Source organism: Canis lupus, chromosome 12, assembly GCF_003254725.2.
Source record: "Canis lupus dingo isolate Sandy chromosome 12, ASM325472v2, whole genome shotgun sequence".
Classification (NCBI taxonomy): domain Eukaryota; kingdom Metazoa; phylum Chordata; class Mammalia; order Carnivora; family Canidae; genus Canis; species Canis lupus.
Genome location: NC_064254.1, coordinates 19,534,483 through 19,556,608, shown reverse-complemented (window position 1 = coordinate 19,556,608; position 22,126 = coordinate 19,534,483). Strand labels below are relative to the sequence as shown.

Genomic DNA, 22,126 nt, shown 5'->3' with positions numbered 1-22,126 from the left:
TCTGAACCTGAAGCAGGATTCTTTCACAGTCGGCCATGGAACCAGCTGCTCTGCCATCTGAGTCCACATTTCTCTTCCCTCTGAACTTAAAGGCTCTTCCTCAGGAGAGGGTGGAAGAGTAGAAGGCACGCAGCTTTCCTTCCTTTCCTTTTTCATTGTCCCTGGGGGGCTATAATCAAAAAATCCGTCTTCTTGCTTATACAACCAGAGCCCATTTAGGGATCGGTTTTAATAACTGGAACCCCAGACAGAGATCATTGTCCTTCTATGTCCACAAATAATGGGACTCTGAGTTTCTGTTGGGTTCAGGTGGAAACTGCTGCACATAAATCTGAAGAATTTCCCCAGATTTCTTTCTGTATCAGTGTTAATTCTTTCCACACTTCTCTTTCTAGTCTCCCTTTCCCTCTTTATTTTCTAAGTGAATGAATGTCCCAGGACAGTGTTCTCAGATGTATTTTATTCCCTCCCTAATCTTGCTAAGTTGAAGGTTGAAATCTTTTCTACTGCTGATGACTTCCAGTTTATATCTCCAGCCCTGAACTTTGGTCTGACATATCCAACTGATTCCATTGGGAAGTACAATCAGCATTTCAGATTCAACACACTCTAAAAGGGTTCTTGAGCTCTGCCTGCACCCACAGCCTGCTTCTTGCCTAGTTGACCCTACCTCCATAATTGATATCATCATTCATGAGGTTATTTGAGTAAAAAATCTAGGAGCAGTTCTTTATTCCTTTTTCTGATATAAATGTTCTCACTTGTAAACAATTATCATCTCTCACTCAACAAGGGAATAGGATAGCCTCCTTACTTGGTCTTCTTTCTTCTGTTTTTATATTCCACAATCTATTTTTCACATGGTAGCCAAAGTGATCTTTTCAACTTTCTGAATGTTTTCCATTCCCCTAGAATGAAATCCAAACTACAAGCCTATAAATCCTGTAGTATCTGGTCCCTGCCTACGTGTGACACCTTTTTGACTTACTTATAGTAGTCTGATGTTGTTGTTTTTTAACGTGCTAAGTTTATCCCTACCCCAGGGCTTGCCTTTGCATTGACTGTTTCTTCTACCTGAAATATACTATTCTCATTTCTTTGCAGAGCTGGCTTCTTCTTTTCAGATGATAGCCCCTCAGAGAAGCCATCTCTGGCCACCCTTTCCAGAATAATTATTCCCCCACTATTCTCTAGCCCTGCTATGCCTGCTTTATTTTTTGTCAGAGTTCTACTACTTGAAATTATATTATGAATATACTTGTTTACTGGTTGATTTACTATTTGTCTTTTAAAATGCAAACTTAGTGTGGGCAAGAATTTTGTCCTGTTCATTGCTGTGTATTTGTGATATAATTTAATATCATATCAACAACATTAGTTGACACATTGATCAAGTGAATGAATTATTGATAACCAAGGAGAATATTAATGTTTTTTTTTTTTTTTTTTGCCACAAACCATTCAAGAATGTACAGAAGAAATTGAAGCTTAAATTTAGGTCATTGGTTTAAGGATTATCCATAATAGGAGATCTGGAACTGAGTCTTTCCTAGGTCTCTTTTTACTTGTTCCCACCTTTCTTCCATTTGAATTGCTGCTACTTTTAGTGTTTGGCATTTATAGAAGTTTCTATATAAATCTTTTAATTACCATACAATTTTTCATGCTTTAATATTTTTGCACATTTCTTTTAAATATTTTCATTGATTGAAGGCTTATCTTTGCAATAGGATGACAAGCTGTGGGGACTTCAGTATAGGTTTTAAAAAGTCAGTGCTGAGTGTGTGGAACCCGCAAAGTAAATATTCATTTGGATATGTTGGTCATATCTGTTAAATATAACCAGCAAATACATTTTTGCACAGAGGAATAAAATTTGGGTAAAATATATATTGAGAAATAATGTGCAAGAGTAGTAAAAGGAAAAAAAAAAAGATAGGCAACTGCTCTCTCATTTAGCACTATATCTATTCAAATAGCTTTCTATAGTGAGTTATTCTGTTGGTTAAGAATCATCCTACTGTTATAGGTGTTTCCACCATGGAGAAAATATCCTCATGTTTTAAGACAAAGTATAGGCATAATTGTAGGGCTTTTCCACACTTGTGGTCTTTGGTGAGGACCACATTTCTGTGGAATCAGTACCAAGGGACATGTGTCCTAGACTATTTAATGAAAAGCACATTTCAGAAAAGAGTAAGGACTGAAGCAGGTCTTAGTGTGGATTGCTCCAGAGGCAGACAGTGAGTGATACAAGGCTTAGAATCTAAAGTTTTATGTGAGGAGGTGATCTCGGTAAAGCGGAGAAGTGGGGAAGTAGGACGGGGAAGAGGATGCATCCAGGAGGGATGTAATCAAACTGGTTACCACTATGGACTGCTGGAGCTCAAGTCTGGGTGGGAGGGGGGTGAGAGGATCCAAGAGACCGTGGACCCATGGCTGAAATGTGTCCCTGCTAAGCTGTGGAGAGACTAAGGTATTTATAGCTCAAATCCCCGCTTATCATTGGCTGAAGTTTGCTTCTGGGCATTAACTCTCCAGCCTCTTGGCTTTCCCTGAGCAAAGGCTAACTATGCTCTTTCCTCTGGCCAGGAACAAACCTCTCTCAGAAGGAAGTGGTAGGGTTTTGCAGTAGTCATCTCTGGTGGTGAAGGTGAATGCTAAAAACATATGGCCGTGGCACTAAAAATGTCTGGTACAAGTAGGAGCTCTAAAATGTTGATCAAATACTTCATGTGTATGGGTGCCTGGGTGACTCAGTCAGTTACACATTTGCCTTTGGCTCCAGTCATGATCCTAGGGTCCTGGGATCAAGCCTTGCATCAAGCTCCCTGCTCAATGGGGAGTCTGCTCCCTCTTCTTCTGCCGCTCTCCTTGCTCATGCTCTTTCTCTCCTCACCCCTTTCTCTGTCAAATAAATAACTATACCTTTTAAAAATACTCCATGTGTAAATGATGAGGTGGTTCGATGAACTCACATGGTTGCTTACCGTGTGGTATAAATATGCTGATTAGGCGTAAACGTCCTCTTGCGGCTGGTTGTATATTTTATTTTTCTTAACTCTCTAGCCTGGTTGTGAAGTATGATTCAATGGTAAAACTCCAGCAGGTGTTACAGTATCACATACTGCTTAATATCAATGTGTAGACAAGCATGAGTGTGTGTGTGTGTGTGTGAGATTGAATGTATATAAGAAAATGTATATGACTGACTACTTTCAACTCCTGATGTTTTAAAGCTTTACAACATTTTAAATGAGTTTGCTATAGGTACCAACCGCAAGGATTCCCACAGTAGAACCTGCTGTTTACTGCACTAAAAATACAATCTGTGTCTTCTTGCAACAAAGGAGACAGCACATAGTATAAATGGTGCCTTCCTGGTGCTGACAGGATTATGGGGTTTTCCTTTATTTCCAAAATATGAATAGATCCTCCTTCCCTGATTCAAGTCCCTTTTTATTTTTTAAACCATTCAATTCTATGCCACTTTCCAATTCCCGAACACAATCTGATAGATGAGAAAAACACAAATTTAATCTGAAGAGGAGTGTCTATTTTGTATTTTTCCTCTCGGAGACGAGAATCTATAATCTTCTGAGGAACAGGAAGAGGAGTGCAGGAGAGATGAAAATGGAGACGACTGGAACCAACTCTCATATTTATTCCAAGTGACATTGAGTGTGACACACCCTTATGTTCTTTCTCAACTTTGTTAATAACCAGTTTGGAGTCCATTGCCTTTGAGGGTTATTTTTAATTTGAAAAATACAGATTGTATTTGCACATATGAGTTCACAGCAAAGCTACCAACCCAGACAGATATCCACAGGTCCCGGCACATTGTCATATACTCTGGCATTAGAAGCAAAAATTATCCATGTGGATCAGTTATAAGGAACACTGTGCCAGTGGGTTTTGCTATCTGTGTGATGCAGGGTGTGTAGCCAGGGGAAAAGTGAGCTGTTAATTTTGATTTGTACTTATCTGTAAGTTTGCATTTGCAGCCAACTTTGAAACATGCATGGCAATAGAGTGCAAAGCAGCTAATCCCAAGCAGGAGATGTTCTGAGAACCATTTGCATTTTATTCTGGAAAGGATTTCTTTTGAGTATGGGAGCAGCTAATGATCTGAAGATCCAAAATCATTGAGAAAAACAAAGTCTTTATTTATTTATTTATTTATTTATTTATTTATTTGAGAAAAACAAAGTCTTGAAATTAAGGTCTACTTAGGTGGGACTAGACAGGTGCCAGAGCTTCGCACTCCAACATCTTAGTCATTTCCAGTCTGTCCCAGGCTACAAGTGGTTGGCTTTACCTCCCAGACCAGTGCGTATGCACGGAGTACCTATATGGTTAAGTGGAAGAAATCAGAGCTTTACTTTAAATGGCATTTAATAATTTCTGAGCCATGATGAAGAAAGTAGAAGGGAGATACAATGGAAGGTAGCATTCCATGAGTGACTTTTGCATGCTACATGCTGAAGTTGACATTTTCATCCACTCTGCAAATGCATTTTGGCCGCCTACAGTCTACTAAGGCTTCCAAGATTGGGAGCTCTAGTTGTGAACACTCCTGCTTTCATCAAGCTTATGTTCCAGTAGAGAGAGATATATAAAAAAATAAATCGAAATACTCCAGAAGTGAGGGGAAGTGTGAAGAAAATAAGGGGATCCCTGGGTGGCGCAGTGGTTTAGCGCCTGCCTTTGGCCCAAGGCGCGATCCTGGAGACCCGGGATCGAATCCCATGTCGGGCTCCCGGTGCATGGAGCCTGCTTCTCCCTCTGCCTGTGTCTCTGCCTCTCTCTCTCTCTCTCTCTCTGTGACTTACATAAATAAATTAAAAAAAAAAAAAAGAAACTTAAAAAAAAAAAGAAAATAGTATAGGGTTTTGGATTTGAGAGGCAGGTTGAAGGGTGTACATGTGTGCATCTGTGTGTGAATAAGGCAGTTGCTATTTGAAACAGAGTTACATTTCCAGTGAGACCTGAATGAGGAGCAAGGAGTCACTGCTCTGAGCAGAGGAGAAGCCTTGTAGGAATAGAGAACAGCCAGAACAGAGGCTTTGGGACAAGAATGGCCTCAAAGTGTATGAGGGGTGGGTGAAAAGGAGATCAGTGCTACCGGTGTGTGATTAATGGGAACGGGAGTAGTTGCAGGTAGCCAGCACCCAGCTCCTTCCTAGGCCAGGGTCATTTGATAAGATGATATTGGAGGGTTTAAAGAAAGGTGGTGATAAGACTTTGTTCACTGTCTGGAAAGATGGGATATACAGCCATGGAATAAACGGGCTGTGGGAGTCAGACTCAGGGCAGGCAATGCTGTTAGGAAGCTACAGCTAAGGGCGGCTTGGGGATACATGACCCCACAAGTGTTCTGCTCACGTGTGCTGGCACACAAAGTCTTGCACTAGTCTACAGTGAGATAATTACATGAATGGATCAATTAGAAACAACACATGACAGAGTAATTTTATATCTGTTGACACTAATCAGTAGAACTTGGGGCTTTTATTTTGTATGATTTGTCAGATAATTTATATTTTTGTAAAGTATTGGTCCTCAATGGACTGGAAATTTTAAAACAAACAAAAACAAACGAATGAAACAAACAAACAAAAAAATCCCTGTTCTCCTGCCAAATATTTTCCAGTTTAAGAAAATGTTTTAGTTTCAGAAGGTAAATTTAATGTGTTTAGCACAGTGGCTTCTGTAGCTGACTTACCATCAGAATTACCTAGGACATTAAGCATTAATTTGCATGTTGCAGGGGATTCAGTAGGTATGTGTGAGGCCCAGGCCTTTGTATTTAAACATACGTACACACATGTACACACTCACTCACACACACAATCTCCCCAAGTGATTCTGCTGTGCTAAGGTTTGAGAAACACTAGCTAGAGACTAATATGCTCGCTTTGAAGTAGATAGATGGGATGTTATGAAGACAATATTTTTAATTTAAAAAGTGAGCAGTCTCAATCTCTCACGAAAAATAAAAAATTTACTATCTGTGCCAAATACCAAAGGCATAAATATACTCACTTATATACACACTGGATGTATTTCTGAAAAGAAATAGGATATGAACTAAAAAAGATATAGGAATATTTACAATCTAAATTAAGTCTTTGAATAGTAACAATTAAACTTTTTTTTTTAATTTTATTTATTTATTCATGAGAATGCACAGAGAGGAGAGAGAGAGAGGCAGAGACACAGGCAGAGGGAGAAGCAGAGGGAGAAGCAGGCTCCATGCACCGGGAGCCCGACATGGGATTCGATCCTGGTCTCCAGGATCGCGCCCTGGGCCAAAGGCAGGCGCCAAACCGCTGCGCCACCCAGGGATCCCCAATTAAACTTTTTTAAACGTAGATTACTTTTGCTAGTACTAGAGTGAGTTGAATGACCTCAAAATGTCACCTTAATAATAAAGCATTGGATAAAAATGAGTTCAGTGCTAAGTTTATTTTTTGAATTCTACATTGAATCATTATATTAAAAACCTAAACTCATGATAAGCTTTTCCCACACTTTCCTTGACGTCATTCCCAGCAAAGTACAGTGGTCTGACCAGGACTTCTGACCAGATCCACCTTCCAGGCAGTTGAGAGTTTCCCACTCTTTGCCACAAGAGGATAAGAAGTATTTTTCAAATGGTGTTCCTTCTTGGTCGCTTCTTGAGAAAGAAAGTTATAAACCATTATGGAGACCTTAAAAATGACTGGCCTCAAATCAAAAATGAAAGATTAGGTTGATAAAAAAGAAAATAAAGCTGGCATTTGACTGTCAGCCCATGGGGTGATGAAGTGGTTTCCAACTGAATAACGGGAAGGCTCCAGCACGGGAGACATACGCTCAGCTGCTTGCAGACGGAATGGCTAACATTTTCTCAACTCTTTGTTGCTAGATCTCGAAATGTATCTTTTCTTTAAGCTTTCTAGGCCTCTCTTTCTTCCCATTTGTCCTGGGAATGACAGCAAGATGGTATTATAAAATGGGAGAAGGGAGAGGGAGGGAGAAAATGAAGGGACAGAATGTAGAGAGGAAATGGTTTGTCTGCCAATATCTGTGCTTGCAGAGGTCTTTTTCTTCTAGCTAGAGGGGGAAATACCATTCTCTTTTCCCAAGCAATTATAGGCCCCCAAAATTGAAACTTGGTATATAGCTCTTTAATCTCAGCAGATATTTATGGTTAAACATTAGACTTTTAGGATTCCAGATGTCAGGGTATTAAAATATAAAGGCACAGTAGAGTCTCAGAAAATATTAGAATCTTGGGGTGTGTGGCTGCAGGGATTTTTCTCCCAAGCAGAAGAGGGTAAAGCTTTCAGTGATCCTTTATGAGACCCAAAGAGCACCTTTCCTTCACCTGATTCTCTCACTCCCACATGACTTGCCCTGTCTCCAGGCCGTAAATGGCATATGTGTTTGATAGCATTTTGAAATCGTCCATACTGTGAGTTGGAATGCTTTTCATGTGTAATTTGTAAAGGATGATGTGAAAAGGCATATGAGCCATGGGAATAATTTCTGTTGCTTCTCCTCAATCTGGACACTGTATTCCTGAGATTTTCTTGATCCTCAAATCTTCCATTAGAAGCTAATACTTGTGAGTAGTCACCATGTTTCTGACTCCGTGCTAAGACCGTCAGATGAATTATCTCATGGAATGCCATCAACAGAATATATCCTATGAGGTAGACATTCTTATTCCCTACCTGATAAAGCTATGGAAACTGATATAGAGATATTAGGTAACTTGCCCAAGCCACATGACTAATTAATAGAAGATTCTGGACTGAACCTGTGTTTTTAACACTACATAATACTGTACATGGGGGATCCCTGGGTGGCGCAGCGGTTTGGCGCCTGCCTTTGGCCCAGGGTGCGATCCTGGAGACCTGGGATCGAGTCCCACGTCGGGCTCCCGGTGCATGGAGCCTGCTTCTTCCTCTGTCTGTGTCTCTGCCTCTCTCTCTCTCTCTCTCTCTGTGTGTGACTATCATAAATAAATAAAAATTAAAAAAATAATAATAAAAAAATAATACTGTACATGGTACCCTATTGCTAAGTTTTTTTTCCTTTTTTCTTTACATTCTCCAGTGTTAGTTCTCTTACATCTATCAGCCATTCTCACACACAGATTCCTGTCTACACAGAACAAAGCAAGCTGAGACTGTGCAATTATTCCAGCAATTATCCACCCCAACTAGCAATAATAATACTTACCAATTATCGAGCATATTCCATGTGCCAGGCATTATACTAAGTGGTTTATAAACATTCTCATTTATCCCTTCAACAACCTTAACATGTAGGGATTTTTATCCCTTTTCAGCATTTGAAGAAATAGGGGTTTAGAGAAGCTAACTAATTTTTCATGGTCCTGCAGCTAGAATGTGCAGAACCAAGATTTAAATCTATATTTGTCTGATTCCAAAATCTGGGCTTGGAATCACTTCTAGATAATTATCATCTTGTGGTCTGAATCATCTGGTGAGGAACTGCACAGAGGGATATTTAACTCAAGAATTCACATATTTCCATCTTATAGCAAATCAATTTTTAGATTTTAAATTATAACTGTTAATTACCGTAACATTTTTGAAAGGCAATGGTAATAATGATCACAAGAAAGCCTCACTTAGTTCCTCTCCTTTGTATGATATATAGCTATTTCCAATGTGCAAAGTAAATGGACTTTGTCACATCCAAGAAAAGCATTTTGTCAGGGTTAACCCATGGAAGTTGTGTGACAACCATAGAGCAAGCAGTATGAAGTAGAAGCTTTGGTCATGAGATAAAAATTTTATTATGGTAATTTTTCTGTGGCTTCCCCTTTCCTCCAATAAATTGAGGTAGGGTTCTTGTTCTGTTTTGTTTTGTCCAACTTAGACAGATGTTTACTGAAAGTCCAGGGAGAGCAAAGTACTATGTATTATTGGGGTATCCTATAAGATACAGCAAGGCAAATAAGAAACTATCCCTGCCCTTGTGGATGTGTGGAGGGGGGCTAAGCTACAAGATGGAGAAAATTAGTTAATATAAAATTGGCACAATATACACTGGAGAGTCCATGTGTACCTGGGGATATAGACAAAGGCTCTAGGAAGGAAATAGAGTTTGCCATAAGCCTAGAGCATTGGGAAAAGCTTTAAAAAGCATATGTGAAAGACGCAAGTACAAGGGGGTGTTTAGAAGCAGTAGACACAGTGTGTGGCAGTGTGGCCGCTCCCCTGTGGAACACTCCCTGGCTTTCAGATGCAGCTGCCTTTTATGTCCGTGCTCTACCTATCACCAAATTCCATTACAGCACATCTGATGCTCTGCTGCCATCATCTTCCAAGCCTGTCATCTCACCAGACTATGAAGGCAAAGATCCTTGAATTTTTAGTACAGTCCCTGGGACATAATATATGCTCAGTAAATGTTTGCTGAGTGAGGGAATGTATGAATAAATGGGTGAATAAATGAGTAAAAAAGTCAAGAACTCAAGTTTAGGTTGTCAGTCAACTGTCCCACAAAGTAAATTGTATCGATTTACTTAATATATAATTTGTTTTAGCATTCTCAAAGAATGTTCCCTATTCACTCACCTCAGGAGATGGTACAAATTGTGGTCGTTGGCTAAATTTTGAAAACTCTAATTCTTCCCATTTTGGAGATCTATCTTGTACATTAAGATATTATAGGATCTGATACGTTCTGCAATTAAATTTAAAAATACTATTTAAGGGATCCCTGGGTGGCGCAGCGGTTTGGCGCCTGCCTTTGGCCCAGGGCGTGATCCTGGAGACCCGGGATCGAATCCCACGTCGGGCTCCCGGTGCATGGAGCCTGCTTCTCCCTCTGCCTGTGTCTCTGCCTCTCTCTCTCTCACTGTGTGCCTATCATAAATAAATAAAAAACTTAAAAAAAAAATTAAAAATACTATTTAAATTTGTCTTATTAAATATTTCTCAAACTTCTTAACCAGTGAGTACTTATTCATACTACACAATTACTGTACTTCAGAATGCATTATGAGAAACATTAGCTCATATTAATTCATTAGTTTGTAGGGATACATGCCAATTGGAAAGAAATGAGATTACAGGATGTTTACTTTAGATGTTTCCTTGAAGGTTAATATGTTCCACTTCCCATACAATGCATAGATGGTCTCTACCTTTAACTTTCTTGGGAAGTGAGAATTCACTTGCTTACAGGGCTACCTAATATATTTTGAATAAGTTTATTTTTTTATTTTATTTTATTTTTTTAAATTTATGATAGTCGCAGAGAGAGAGAGAGAGAGAGGCAGAGACACAGGCAGAGGGAGAAGCAGGCTCCATACACCGGGAGCCCGACGTGGGACTCGATCCCGGGTCTCTAGGATCGCGCCCTGGGCCAAAGGCAGGCACTAAACCGCTACGCCACCCAGGGATCCCCCTGAATAAGTTTAATTGTTAGGATTCTTTCTGTGAGTTGCACCACCAGTGACCTAGTGTGCCTCTTGGTGTGACAGAGTACAGGTCTAATTCTTTCCATATTACAGCCTTTTATTCAAATCAGTAAAACAACGATCTTATAATAACCCAGTATGCCTTTTGCAAGCAAATAATTCTAAATTCCTTCTGTTAGTCAACATATGACTAAAAATTGTTTTAGGTCTTCATTTTCTAAATTTATTTTTGGTATTCTTCAATTTGTTGATGATTTTTCTAAAATGTCAAAGCCAGAATATTACCTATCTAGACAGCATTGTCCTCTAGACAGAATAATGCAAACCCTAAATGTAATTTAAATTTTTTAGTGTATAGGCTAAAAAAGGTAAAAAGAAATAGATGGAATTACATTTAATAATGAATGTTATTTAACCTACTATATTAAAAATATCATTTTAAGATTAAATATAAAACTGAGATATTTTGCATTTATTTTTTCATATTATGTATTTGAAATTTTGTTTGTATTTCAGAGTTATGGCATATTCAGAGACTATATTTTCATCAGGAATATGTTCTGTGTGTCTAGATTTCATAAACTTTCCAATTGAAAAAGTAGATTCACATGTACAAGTTGTTCCAAATATACCTAAATATTTTCCAATAATTAATCATTTATGCAGTTTAAGTTATAAGTAGCTAAAATCATATTCAACTTAAAATTTAATTCTCAGTTGCACTAGTCACATTTCAAGGGTTAAATAACTATATTTAGCTATGATTACCTTAATGGGTATCTTTCTTCCCTAATTCTGGGAGGTCAAATAAAGAGAAGTGTTTTTTTTTTTTTTAACCTATTTACTACTATATAGATTACATACTACATGCTTTATTCATCTCTTAAATTTCATTTTTGTAAGTCATTTTTATAGATCGTTAGATACAACTTCGGTTTCTTTGGATTAGACACTAAGCCCAAAATTAGAAACCATTTTACAGACCACCTAACTGGTTCTGGGTACATAAGCCAGTCAGTAAAAGAAAGAAGCTTATCAGAATTATCTGCCATTAGTAGGAGCTACTGTTCAAATACCCAGTTCTCCAAAAAGCATCAAGGATTTCTGAGACTGAGAATTTTACCATTCAAAGACCTTTTACTGAAAAGTCTATTTACTTTTGTATGCTTTGTTATATGAGAATATTGATAATATCAGTGTTTCACAAGAGGGGCTATTTTTGAATATCTGTAACTAAATGAAATTACCTGACTTTTTGCTGTGATAATATACTGGCTCTCTAATCTTCCTTAGTTTTCTTTATTTTTCTCTCTTTCTTTGCCTCTGCCCCATCCCCTATTCCCTCTCTTGAGATTATTTCCAGACTTCATTGAATAGTCAACTGTATTTCTATTTTTTAAATGTTAATAATGGAAAAATCCTGCATTGCTGTGTTCAATCTTTTGGTACAATAAAATTGAAAGATTTAGAAGGCAGAAGCTCAAACTTTAGTTTATTTTACACCTAAGACAGATGGATGTTGCTTGTTTATTTGTATGATTATTTTATATATTTTTTACGTGTGTTTGTGTGTGAGTGTGTGCACCCACATGTGCATTTTAATGGAAGGAAATACTTGAACAGTCTCATCAGTAAATAAAATGCTTGCGCCTTACCAATATGTACTAAACAAGTTTGTGACTCAGACCTTATCATTTCAACATTATGTACCTGGAAATTTCTTTGATCTGGTTCTCAGTTTTTTCTGCATCTATTTTTGCACACTCACTAGATGTAAAAACTAATGCTGCTTTACAATGGTTTGAGTGTAATTATTAAATATATCCTGAAAATAGATGTGTTGAAGGAACAAAAAAACTTTTATTTTATTTTATTTTTTTTTTCAAAAAAACTTTTAAAGATCAGAATAGACCTAAAGTATTTGAGAAATTAGTTTATAAAAAGATGACATTTTTAAATCATGAGAAAGTAGAAATTATTCAATTAATGACATCAAGACATTTGAGTAGTCATTTAAGGAAAAAATTGAGGAGTTTATACCTTTCTTTTTATAAAAATAAATTCCATATGGATTAAAGATGAAAATATTGAATATATAGAATTACTAGAAAATATTGGTGAGATCATACTCTTCTAGTTACAGAGACCTTCCTTAGCATAAATCAAAACCCAGGAAACATTAGATAAATATTTGATAAATTTGGCTATTTAAGAATTAAAAAGTTTTGCAAAGAATATCAAAAACTAAACTAAAATACTAGGAAAAATTTACAACTCCTAGAGAAAAGAGCTAATTACCTTATAATACAAAAGAATTCATAGCAATATTTAAGAACAAAAAGGAACAAACCAATTTGAAAAATATTCAAAGGATTCCCAAAATGTATTTAACAGAGAAAGAAATACAAATGCCAGTAAACATAAAAACAGTCCAATTTCTCTCATAATCAAAGCACTGGGTTTTTCCACTGAGTCAGGCTGCCTGGATTGTATCCGCTTACTAGATATTCAACTCCAAGCAAGTTTCTTAGCCTCTCTGAGCCTCAGTTTCACCACTTAGAAGGTGGAGACATCAATATTATGTGCTCATGATTATTGTAAGGATTAAAAGAGAGAAGCTCAATAAAAGTGTCCACCACTATTACTAAGACAATGGTGACTACTGCTACTATAATTACTATTAATATTGCTTTAGCAATTGTCTTGGCAGTGATTTAAAAAGTTTGATCATTCATCTCTGTGTTGGAGAAAGTGCAGAGAAATAGTCCTCATACTTTGTTCTCAAATATCATTTGATGTAGCCTCTTGGCATCTGGTACCCATCTAAAAGTTCTGACTCAGCAATTCCACTTTTAAGACATTATCCTAGGGATTTTTGTTGAATGAACAAACAAAACGGTAAAACATAACACTGAGAAAGAAAACACTCCCTGCCTCTTAGCCCTCTTCTTTCCTGATCTTCATGCTCAGAGGGAACAACTGTGAGGTTGCCATGTTAAAAAATCATGTATATGTATAACTTATTATTTTAATAAGAATAACGATAGTAAAACTCATTTATATAACAAATGGAATCTGGAAAAATGAGTTGGTTATTATGTAAAGCATGTCAAGAAAAGGGACACAGAAGAAAAGAAATTTTCGTAGACCTAGAAGCCAATCTTTTTACTATGGAATTAGGGACTCCCTGTAGGACCCAATTCCAATTTGCTTAACTCCCTCACAGGAGAAATATTAATACAAATTGAATGTAAGTTCCTGAAAGTAATTGCCATGGAGAAAGGGAGTTGAAGCCGATTTTTTTTTTTTTTTAATGTGGCTGTGGATAATAATCTCTTCCCTTTTGGGTAATGTTGGTAGGATGCACCTCTCCTTGAGCGTTGCCTGTGTGGAAACCAGACTTTCCCTACATCTGGGCCATATTCTTTCTGAATGCTTCCGGGGCAAAGGAGCAGACCTTAGAGCTATAAAAGATACAATGTACATAAAATACTTAGTCCCAAACCTTGACTGAGATAAGCACCAAGTAAATACTCATGATCACTATTCTGTTGTCACCATTGACCGTGGCTCTGTCTGGGGCAATGACTTCCAACATTTCAGGCATCACATTTTAATGATTCTTGTGTGCTTCTTTTCTATTGCTGCCATAATAAATCACTGCAATACCCATGCATTGTTTCATAGTTCTGCAAGTCAGAAGTCTCTTAGACTTGGCTGATTCTCTACTTTGAGTCGCTCAAGGACCAAATTAAGGGATTGGCAGGACTGTACTCCTTTCTGGAGTATCTAGGGATGAATCCACTTCCAATCTCACTCAGATTTTTGGTCAAATTCAGTTCTGTGGGATTGTAGAACTGAAGTCCCCATTTCCTTGCTGGTAGGCTTGGAGGTCACACTTAGCTTCTGAGTCTCCTCACTTTCCCTGACTTGTGGCCCACTTAACCTTCGAAGCCGGCAGGGGTAGACTTCTCTTACAGGGAAAAAAGTGAGGCTTCGTTTGTCTTGCTTCAGAGATATTATAGAAATATGCAGCTGTTCTGCAGGGTGAACATCAAGGCTTGATGGAAAAATTACCAGTGTAACCTGATTTATTTGATGTGATTATGCAACATTGTAATTCATAACCTGATTTTTGTCTCATTTTTGTAATAAGTTGAAACAAGAAAACGTTATTTTGCTATGCATTTATTTTTTTTATTTTTTTTTAAAGATTTATTTATTTATGATAGACATAGAGAGCGAGAGAGAGAGAGGCAGAGACACAAGAGGAAGGAGAAGCAGGCTCCATACCAGGAGCCCGACGTGGGACTCGATCCCGGGTCTCCAGGGTCGCGCCCTGGGCCAAAGGCGGACGCTAAACCGCTGAGCCACCCAGGGATCCCCTGCTATGCATTTAAATATATCTTTTATTACATATATTTTAACTTCAACTGTTTGCTATACCCCACCTTTGATATATTTATTTCCTGTGCTAGCATTTGCCTCCTCTACCAATTGCCCCCGAGTGAAGGGAAGCAGAATTTAGGCATTAGAAACTCCTGGATGTCCAGTGCCTGATGATGCTCGGTGACACAAATGTGAACTTCCATAATAAAGGAAAGCAGCTCATTTTCCCTGGCTCTCTCAGATACTTCGATGGCCCACCTAAATAGCTGAGTATGAGCTAGCAAAAGCTTCGATGAGGGAGCACTGCATTTTGCAGCAATTAATTTTGCAGAGAAAGCAGTCTGTTTAAAGACGCCTGCAGCGCTCACTAAAATGGGGGTTGTTTTTCAAGGCCACCAGAGCTTCAGTGGGCTTAGGCTGGCTCATCAACAAAACAACAATGCTAAAATACGGCCTCCTGGGTTTTGCAAAAGAAGCGACTAGAGGGGCAATGAATTATGCTCACCTGCTAGAGCTGGATGAAGACTGTGATTGTTTAGCCCCCCAGCACTACCCTGCAAGGGTTAAAATGACAGAGATATTAGTTGGCAATGGCTAAAATTGTTGGTTTGAAGCTCTCGGCAATACGCACACTGTTATTTACCGGACTTGGTCGATTTACTTCTTAATGCAATAATGACCTGTGAAATGAAACGTGAGCTAGACAATTGTTCCTCATTGTTTCCAGTAAAACATTCTTTCATACCCCATTAAACCACCATTAATTCCATGTGAAAGAGAGTCACGCACAAGCACCCGATGTTCGCTCTCTCTCTCTCTCTCTTTTTCTCTCTCTCTCTCTCTCTTCCTTGGACTTCCTTGCCCCCATGTTCCTGCTTTCTTTTTCTTTTTCTTTAGTATTTTCCCTCTTCCTCCCATTTCTCCAGATAGAGGAGGGACATCATGAAGCACGTGGTGGGAAATTCTTTCGAGGGACATCCTGGGTGACATTTCCCCTGAAATAGGGAAGGTTTCCATTGCAGAGGCTCAATGTGGCTCTCCATTTGCCTTGAATGTGAAAACAGCCACAGGAACAGAAGTTTTTCAAACGTGGAGCACCTCTTTAGGCTTGTTTTTGAAACGGTACGAATGCCTATTTGAGTGAATAGGCATCAATTCTCCCATGCTGGTGGCTGAATAACCACTATGGAGAAAGCAACCATGTGAACTGGTGAGGCCTCTTCACTGGGCTAGGGAGGGGTCCTTTCCTCAGCAGGAACACACAGCAGTCCCAGGAAGCCCCTCTGTTTTCCAGAAACCTAACTGTGGACCGCTTTCCCTTTCCTAGGCACCTGCTTTCACTTCAGAGCTAAAAGTCCCAACCAAGAAGCACTGAACCACATGGCTTGAGAGGTGCTTCTCTCCATCTCTTTTCTCCCTACAGCCTCATGACTGGGGCTTGCCTTAATTTCCTTCACTGTGCGACTGGAATGTTTTGCTATCCATTTTGCCTCTTGCTATTTGCGTGGTCACTGCATCACTCTAACTTCTCCTCTTCTGTGGTTAAATCTTCCCTGGCTTCCCTGCAAATGTGAGGACATTTGTGATTTATGTTTAGAGCCCACCAGGATAATACAGGATAGTCTCCCCACCTCACAATCCTTAATCATATAAGGCAATGGTCATGGGGTCCAATGATTAAGGCATGGAGTTCTTGTGGCCATTGTGTTCAGACTAACATGTTTGGTGATTCCAAGAGTCCAAAATGAAATATATATATTTCGTTTTGGAAAGTACAAATTTGGTAATTTAGAGTGTTATCTTTCCCTTTCTCCTCTTGAAAGGGATGAAGGAGAATGGGGAAAGAAAATCTCCTGAGTTGCCTAAATGAATCTCTCTCTCTCACACACACATACACACAATCACAACAGATCTGAAATAACATCTCACCATCAATTGTTTTTCTAATATTCTTTGAACATTCTTCACTTTGGGTTTTGGAGGTCAGTTTATCATCACCATTTGAAATTCTCAACCATTGATTTTCCCATGTGTTTCAAAATTGTTCCAGCTGAACCTAAATTGTTCTTGAAGGGCCAGTTTGTAGACATGAACTCTGGCACTGGTCTATATGATAGTATTCAGTCACTAGAAAGGCTACTAAATTCCCCATCTTCCCTTTTTAAGGAGGGAAATAGCCAACTGGTTCATCCCTCACTCTTTCTAGTTTCCTGTTGAAAGCATTATCTGACATTTTGCTATTTTCAGCTGGTATCATGGAGGTCCCAGGAGCAAAATGATTTCTTTATAATCATGCAGCCTATTATACCAGTCTTATAGTCTTCAAGCCAGAATTTTTCCTCCTGTATTAGAATGCCTTTTAACAAAAAGTTAATTAAGAAATAAATCAGTAATTAGTGAAGTAAGTAAATGATTAATGGCTCATTTAAAACAAGCTTCTTTTTTTTTCCTAAAAAAAAAAAAAAAAGAAAAAGAAAAATGATTGAGAGTAACCCTTTACTGTTCAGACTATGCCTATTACTGTTGCTATTCCAAATTTCCAAAAAGGTTTTGGAGAACCTACCTGTCTTTTGAGGGGATGCCCTCTCCACTCTAGGACCAAATAGTCTTTTTCCTCAGAAAACCTTGGAACTTACTGGTGATGTCATCATGATACTAAACTCGGGGAGTTCTCAGGCCCTGAGACCTCAGTCACCAGCCCATGCCAGGTTCTTGACTTTGTTGTGAGAAAGAATTCGAGGACAAGTCAGAGTAAAGTATAGCAGAAGAAGCTTTATTGCAAAGTGAAAATATACTGTCAAGATGTAAGAGTGGGTGAGTTTAAGGGAGAGCTTGGCCCCTGGGGTTTGGGTTTCTTTTATTTTATTTTATTTTTTAATTTTTATTTATTCATGATAGGCACACAGTGAGAGAGAGAGAGGCAGAGACACAGGCAGAGGGAGAAGCAGGCTCCATGCACCGGGAGCCCGACGCGGGACTCGATCCCAGATCTCCAGGATCGCGCCCCGGGCCAAAGGCAGGCGCCAAACCGCTGCGCCACCCAGGGATCCCTTGGGTATCTTTTATTAACAGTTGTTAACAAGGGAGTGGAATATTCATGACTTGAGGAGGAATTTCTGGGAAGCAGGGTTATGTGCTCTTTCTTTTGTATTTGGTCAAGGGTTTCCTGTCATGGCATCATTAAGGAGGAGATTTTAGTATGTTAACATAGTACAATGGAAGAATAATATGAGCTTTGGTCTGCATTGTCACCCATCTTGGGCCTATCTGGTTTGATCCAGTTTCCTGTGGTTTTATTTTAGAGTGCTGCCAGGACAGGCCTCTGACTTTCTCATAGTTGGCCATGACTTCCTCTTTAGCGTCCCCAGGGATCCTGTTAGAACCTAACTAACTGCCTCTAACAATCATTCATGTTACATTTTGTTTAGAATGCTTAATTATGTTAGCATGTAATGGTGACTTCTTTCCCCAGTTTGATTATAACCTCCTGGAGGACAGGGCAGATTTATTATGCTAATTTTAGTTGTTTAACCAATATGTGTTCATTCTGTATTACTAAGTAATAATAAGGATGCCTGGCTGGCTCAGTTGGTAGAGCCTGGGTCTCTTGATCTTGGGGTTGAAAGTTCAAGCCCCACATTGGGTGTAGAGATTACCTAAAAATTAAAAACCTTAAAACAATATAAAACAAAGTAATCTATCTAGTGATACTACTATTGTGGTAGCTTCCATTTACTGGGTGCCTCTCTCCTACCAGCCATTGTGTTAGGTGTTTTATATGTCATATCTTTATAATAACTTGCAAAGTAAGCATCATTTTTATCATTCTAAATGAATGAAACAGGCTCTCAGAGTTTAAGGACTCTGTTTAAGATGATATGTTCAGTGATAAGTCAGGATTTATACCCAAATCTGTCTGAATTCAATGCCTAAGTTTTTTTTCTTAATGCCCATGACCCTTTCTGTATATACGCTGTCTGGGGAATTACATGTGAGATTCATCTTTGACCCTCAAGGAGATACTTTAGTATAATAATCCAAGCATCTGACTATAATATGAAGCAATATATGATAAGCACCTGCAAATACCTGAAGAATACTCTGAGCAGACTGGATGGATGGAATTTTGACAGAGAAAGAAGACTGGGAAGACTTGTTAGGACACTGTTTCAATTGTTTAGATTTAGAGTAAATGCATTGAGTATCTGAAAGAGATTGATGGAATTGGAATGGAGAGGATGGTATAGATCAAAGAAATGCAAAAGAGAAGTAGAAAGGGCTTCCCTACTTCTGACTGCTAGGAACTGATGAGAGGAAGTCAGCATGGAATATTTGGGGGAATGGAAGTTCCAAGAGCAAATAGGGGAAGTAAGATAAAGTGAATGATTGCATAAACTTTGCCTTTAGTGAATTTGGGGTGCCTACTGTATGGGATAGGAGCTATTCACATAGGCAGCTGGTGGCTAGAATCTCTAGGATTAGAGACTGGAAGATAAATTGCAGCTAGAGATAAAATAAAAATTATTAAGAATTAGGTGGTTGGTGAAACATTAAGGGGAAAGAAAGATTCCAAGGAAGGGAGAAAGCAAGTAAACTGAAGCCAGAGTGTTGATGAATGCATGCCATTGAGGAGAGCCGTTGAAAGTGTGCAAGCAGATAAGTGATACATGGCATTTATATCTTGTTACAGAAACAAGGAGACACAAAGGTAGAACTACCCACCATGGGAGCAAAAGCTCTCACTGTATGCTTACTTATTGACTTCTGGAGTACTTATAGGAAAATAATAACTGTGACAAAGATGGGGTGGGGTGTCATCTATCGGGAGAAGACTATATGCCAGTCTTGTGCGCTGATGGAGGAAATAGGTGCAGATACAGTATGATGTAGGGGATTTGTTCACCCGGGGTCTTACCAGCCCCTAAGTACTTCCCCTACCCATACTGCCTTCTCCTTTTTAGCTTGGAACTGCTAACTTTGCTGTCAGATATTTTCCTTTGGAAAGTCATTGTTAAGATATACTCATTCATTCATTCATTCATTCATTTATTCAGCAGAAATTTATTGGCAGCTACTGTATACCAGGTATTGTGATAGAGCTGTGTATACAAAATGACATAATTCCTGCCCTCATTTTATTAAGGAAAGTAAACAATAAGAGATAAATATATACATAAAAACAAATGAAAACATAAATTCTATATATGATAAATGACACAAGAGGAGTGTCATGAGTACACTACTTTAGAATGGTAGGGTTGGGTGGTGGGGAGTCAATGAAGGCTGCTCTTGGAAGTAATATTTAAGTAAGACTGAAATTGAGTAGACATTCACCAGGTTGTGTGTGGAAGGGAAAGCTTTCTAGGCTGAGAGAAATCCCAAGGCAGGAGAGAATATTGGAGGAAGGAAGGCCAGAGGCACTGAAGAATGGTGAGGACATATATATGTGAGTAGCCTGTGATGAGGTTGAACAATGGATGAGAGCCAGATCCTGAGGAGTCTTGTGGGACATTTTGAGTGCATGAGATTTTATTCTACTTGCAATGGAGACTGACTTAATTGACTTTGCATCTTTAAATCTGTGGAAGAATAAATGGAGATTTACAAGAATGGTTAACAGAAAGATGAATTGGCAGTTCTGCAGGGATCCAGGTGATAAAAGATGGTGGCATGGACTGCTCTTGTAGCAGTGGAAATCTGCTAATTTTTTGATAATTTGGAAAATATTTAATAGAAGATACAGAACTATGATTGGCAATAGAATTAAGAGTGCTTTGTTCTTCAGAAATATCCCCCTCGCCCTGACCCATGCACATACATCTGAAAGCTTTCCTAATATTTGGAATGCCACATAGATGTCATTCATTGAGATTCACTAAAGTTAAAGCATTCTTTAACATATATATAGTAATATCTCTTTTAAGCATTTTTAATACATAAAGATTTGATGATAACATGTGTCAGGAGCTGTATTAGATACTGGGGATACATATGTGAATAAAGAATGATCCTGTGCTTGAAGAACTATCAGATCTTGCTTTATTTATGAATTTTGTCAAGGAGGTAATGTTTTTACTACAAGAGAGCAATGCCATCTATTGTACAGTATAATCAGTCCAATTAGAAGATGGGGAAATTAGGTCTGCTATTATAAGAGACATCATAATTATAAAGGAATTTACACTTTATAAAGATAGCAACAGATATTATCTCTTTTGATTCTCAAACAATCCTCCGAGTCATGGTTCTCAATGAAATGATTGAGTTTGTCCCTGGGGATATTTGGCATCCCCCAGGGGGATGTTTAGGGTTATCTTTCATAAGTTGAAAATATCTTGAGTCAAAAAATGCATTTAATACACCTAACCTACTGAACATCATAACTTAGCCTAGCCTACTTTCAATGTGCTCAAAACAAATCAGCTCATAGTTGGGCAGGATAATCTAACAAGAAGTTGAATATCTCATGTAATTTATTGAATACTGTACTGAAAGTGAAAAATGGAGTGGTTGCATGGGTACAAAGCGCTGTAAGTGTACCAACTATTTATCTCTGTGATCATGTGGCTGACTGGGGAGCTATGTTCACTGTTATTGCCCAGCATCACAAGAAAGGATTGTCCTACAGATCACTAGCCCAGGAAAAGACCAAAATTCAACGTTGTAATTATGATTTCTATGAATGCATATTGCTTTCACACCATCATAAAGTAAAAAAAACATTAGGTTGAACCCTTCTAAGTCAGGAACCAAATGTGTTTGAAGACATCGTATTAGTTGTCATAACTGGTAGGGTGCTACTCGCATCTAATGTATAGAGACTAAAGAGGCTGTTATACATCCTATAATGCATAGTGTAGCTCCCCATGACAAGAATTATTCAGCCCAAAATGTCAGTAGGGCTAAGGAGGGTGAGAGACTTTGCTGTAAGTTATTTCCTTTTTTATCTCTAAGAAAAATAATTTTAGCCTAAAATATAATCCAACTCCTAATTTGACACATTCTGCATTATGCTTCATTACTTGTCCTAGAAGTTTTACAATCTGACTGACATTCAAGTTAAATCTGTATTCATATATGTGGTTAAAATTGGCTACTTCTTATGCATTTCTATGAAGCAACCACATGTCAATATATTGAGACCTGGTCAGTAGGCTATAGACTGAGTTAAATAAAACATTGAAATGTCTGAATAGCATAAGCACAAAAATACTATAACCCTCGTGCTATATTATAAGTACTTAAATGATAATTTCCCACACCATAAATAAGAATACAAACACATGA

General features: G+C 38.3%; 1 protein-coding gene across 1 annotated transcript in view; it reads left to right on the top strand.

Annotated features, from left to right (window-relative positions):
• Window positions 1-22,126, top strand: part of PKHD1 (PKHD1 ciliary IPT domain containing fibrocystin/polyductin) — a 469,911-nt gene that overhangs the window by 351,908 nt on the left and 95,877 nt on the right.